This window comes from Magnolia sinica, chromosome 12 (assembly GCF_029962835.1).
Source record: "Magnolia sinica isolate HGM2019 chromosome 12, MsV1, whole genome shotgun sequence".
Lineage (NCBI taxonomy): Eukaryota > Viridiplantae > Streptophyta > Magnoliopsida > Magnoliales > Magnoliaceae > Magnolia > Magnolia sinica.
Window position 1 is genome coordinate 76,566,460 of NC_080584.1, and position 4,271 is coordinate 76,570,730.

Below are 4,271 nucleotides of genomic sequence, written 5' to 3' on the forward strand. Positions count from 1 at the left end.
AGTTGGTGAACACACAGGCGAACCACTATAATCCCTTGTGTTGTGGTTGAATGGTTTATACTTCTAATCTTTAATTATTCTTTTGTGGGATGTATGTATGGTGGTGAATGTTGTAATCATTTAATTCAAGCTTTGTGAGAATGTTGTAATAGTTTAGAATTTATTTTCTGCTATTCCTTTATCAGCTTGATATTCAATTTTTTTTTAAAAGTTGTTCCAGCAAGGTTGCCCTGCCATTTTTATGGTGTATGGCTGTCCCTAGAATAATACATTTGTGATTGCAATTTATTTCAATTCCGTTTGTATTTATTTTTGTATTCCTCTTCGGTTTGAGACTTGATACAAAGATCTTTCTAGAAATAAGGTTGTCCTACCATAAACTCTGGTTTTTGGTGTAAGGTTGTCCTTAGAACAACGTTTGTATCAACCTCTCAAGATCTGAATTTTGAGGTTATTTTACTTTCCTGCATTGTGATTTACTTTGGCTATCATTTCCTTTTTAATTCCGCTGTTATAAGTTTTATTTGGCATTGTCCTATTCACCCCCCCTCTAGGACATATAGCTTGGCCTTTTCAAAGTTAACAACTGAAATGCCAGAATCCTTTCGCAGGCTGGTCACATGACGCTTATCAAACACGTCTTAGGGAGTATCCCGGTCCACATGATGGCGGCCACGCCCATTCCCCTCAAGTATCTATCACAAATGGAGAAGTGCTTCGCTGATTTTTTCTGGGGCTGGGCCAATGGCAAAAAGAAGCTTCATTGGATTAGTTGGAGGAAGATTGCCACCCCGACGGATGAGGGAGGGACAGGGATAAGAAGGCTTCAAGACATGATGATAGGTTTACGTCTTAAGATGGCTTGGGCTCTCTCCTTTAGTAAGAGCAAGAGCCTCTGGGCAACCTTTATGAGGGCCAAATTTGGGGATCCTTTGCCTTCAGACTTGTGACCTCGGACCACGCATTCCACTTCCTTATCCTCCCCATTTTGGAGAAGTATTCAGATGTTACTCCCTCTTCTGGCTGAGAATGCTCAGTGTCTGATTGGGAGTGGTGATTGTAACATTTGGGATGTCGACTGGACAGGGATGGGTCCCCTCATCGATAGAGCCCCTGCCCAGCTCCCTGTCCAAGTCAAGAACATGAAGGTGCGTGACTTCCTTGGCAGTCAAGGCCCGTTGCCCCCCTCCTCCTTTCTTTCCATCATGCCGCATGATGTTCTCCTCCACATTTTTCAGAGCGGTCTGTGCATGATGGGTGACGAGGATGTGTAGTATTGGCCGTTGACCCCTTCCGGGATTTTCTCTGTTAAGTCGGCCTGGGATACTATCTGTCTATGCGGGCTGAGACGATGCTGGTCGAGGTGAGTGTGGCATCCTCAAATTCCTCCCAAATTGTCCGTATTCATGTGGAGATTGCTGGCAGGTGCAATTCTAGTGGATGGTAAGGTCCAGAAGAAGGGTGTTTGCTTAGTGTCTCGTTGTGAGTGTTGCCCCACGAATCTCACGTGTCTGCATTGTGAATCTCTTCCCCACCTTTTCATCTCGGGTTAGCTAGCTCAGATCGTTTGGAGCCATTTCAGCAACATTTTTAGAATCAGTCTGGCCATTCATAACTCTCCTCTAGAAAGGCTTACCCAATGGTGGGGGACGTCGATGGGTGCTTCCTTGCTCTAGGTTCAGGCCTCAACCCTTGTTTTCCTGTGTTGGGAAATATGGAAGGAGCGGAATGCAACTAGATTTGAGGGTAGGAAGCTGAGCATTGGGGGGGTTATCAAACACACCAACTGGTGGCTAGGGAGTGCCTATAGTGGGAGCCGACCGTCCTCCTGGGTGGCTAATCTTCAACTGCAAAATCTTCATATCTTGGTGGCCCCCCAACCAGCCAAAAAGGTTGAGATAGTAAAGTGGGTAAGACCAGAGAGCGGTTGGGTCAAGTTAAATGTGGACGGATCAGCCTTAAATAACTCGAGGAGGTCTGGAGGTGGCAGCATATGCAGAAGAGATGACGGGAATTTTATCTTTGCATTTTCGCATGGATACGGGTTAGGCACCAATAACAATGCTAAATTCGTGGTGGTCTATGATGGTCTTTCCATTTGCGCTCAAAGGGACCCGTGGAAGGTTTTAGTGGAATCTGATTCCAAGTTGGTTGTAGATGCACGCAACCATGTTTCTCAAGTAGGTTGGCGTTGGGCCCACTGGATAGCCCGGATTACGAGCCTTAATTGCAAAGGGTCTTTTTGCTTCTTCCACACCCTTAGAGAAGGTAATGGCCCGGTTGATGGCCTTGCTCGTCTAGGCAGAAATTCCCAAGAAAACAAGCTGTTTCACTCCCTTAGAGAGATTCCTTGTGATATAAGAGGGAGGGTGGTGATAGATAGCACAGGGTTGGGAGCCGTCAAGGTGACGGATCATGTATAGTCTCTCTTATTCCCTCACGTCGGGTTCCCTTACTCCCCTTTTTGTGCCTTGGGGTGGCCTGTTTATACATGTACAATCTATTTTGAAATGAAATTCTCCTTTTAAAAAAAAAAGCCTCTTGGTTAGTCAACTCTTTTCCTTTAAAAATGGACCATCTCCTCTAGCTATCCTCTTGTGGGCCATTGGTAGATTCTTTTTGGTTTCCTCCATCCATAAGGAGATCCATCATATAACTTGTCTGGATTGTTGGAACACGTGTTTAAGGTCCCCAACAAATTGCTACGCTTTATAGCAAATGCTCATATAATTCTATCTATAATGAATCACATATCAGTCAAAAATGCATGCAAAGATGCAAAACAATCAATAAAAATATGCAAAAGGTACACTGGATAGTCGAATTGGGGAGTGGTTCTATTTTAAAATAATAATAAAAATAAATAAATAAATAAATAAAAATCAGGGAGAGTTGTCGCCATCTGATTTGGAACAACTTGATATCAAGTTCCCTTGTGTGGTTCCACATAGATTTAGGGCTAAATTGTCGAAACTTTGATTTATCTGTTTTATGTATATATATGTTTTCTTTTTCTTTAAGTTGGGAGCTCTCCACGTATAACTTTGTTGATGAAAAAAAACAGAAAGTACAAACATTCCAGTGGGATTCAAATTGGGGCCTTGCCTATCTTAGAGTGCCATGTGACACATCCACATCATTTACTAATCAAACAGACAGAGCAAAGCTGTAAAAAATGGGAGCGGAAAAATCGTTGCTACGAAGAGAGAGAGATGAATGAAAAATGCATTTTCTCCGAAAACCCTAAAAAGCAGTTCTTCAAAACCCATTTCAAAATCTCTTCATTCTCAAATACCCTTTCTCTCATTTTGCCCTTCCCATGGCTATCTCTCTCTTTCAAATCCCCATCTCTTATTCTACTTCCCTCTCTTCACAGACTCCAGTAGCAGCAGCTCCAGCTCCTCGCCGGCTCACTGGATTCCATACTCCAGCAGGAATTCATAGAGGAGTTGTGTCGGTGTCGCTGACTGCGGCGAGCGGGGTAAACAATGTTAGAGTTTCGGTTAGGGATGGGAAGAAGGAGAATCCGATCATTGTTATTGACAATTACGATAGTTTCACTTACAATCTGTGCCAGTATATGTGGGAGCTTGGTGCAAACTTTGAAGTCTAACGGAATGATGAGCTCATAGTTGAGGAAATGAAAATGAAAAATCCAAGAGGCATTCTTATTTCCCCAGGACCTGGTACACCTCAAGATTCAGGAATTAATATCATTACAAACAGTTTTGGAACTTGGCCCTACTATACCTTTATTTGGAGTTTGCATGGGCTTACAGTGCATTGGGGAGGCTTTTGGAGGACGAATTGTGCACTTTCCATATGGTGTCATGCATGGAAAAAGGTCTCCAGTGTTTTATGATGAAAAGGGTGAAGACGGTTTGTTTTTAGGTCTATCAAACCCTTTCACCGCTGGTAGATATTACAGCCTTGTGATTGAAAATGATAGTTTTCCTAATGAGGCACTTGAGGTTACAGAGTGGACAGAAGATGGGTTGGTAATGGCTGCTCGTCATAGAAAATTTAAGCATATCCAGGGGGTCCAGTTCCATCCAGAAAGCATTATAACCACCGAAGGTAAAGAGATAGTCCGCAATTTTCTCAAACTAATCGATCGAATGGAGGCCAGATACATATTTGTCCAACCATAGGCGTTTCTTTTTATAGTTCAAAATGAAAGAAGAAGAAAATCTGTAAGCAATTTTTTGTGGTGTCTTTTAAATTATATGCCTAGATTGATTGTCCCCATTTACAACTTTCAGATATCATGT

At 42.7% G+C, this 4,271-nt stretch overlaps 1 pseudogene; it reads left to right on the forward strand.

Moving 5' to 3' along the window:
• Positions 1–3,186: 3,186 nt before the first annotated feature.
• Positions 3,187–4,271, forward strand: LOC131221780 (anthranilate synthase beta subunit 2, chloroplastic-like; annotated as a pseudogene).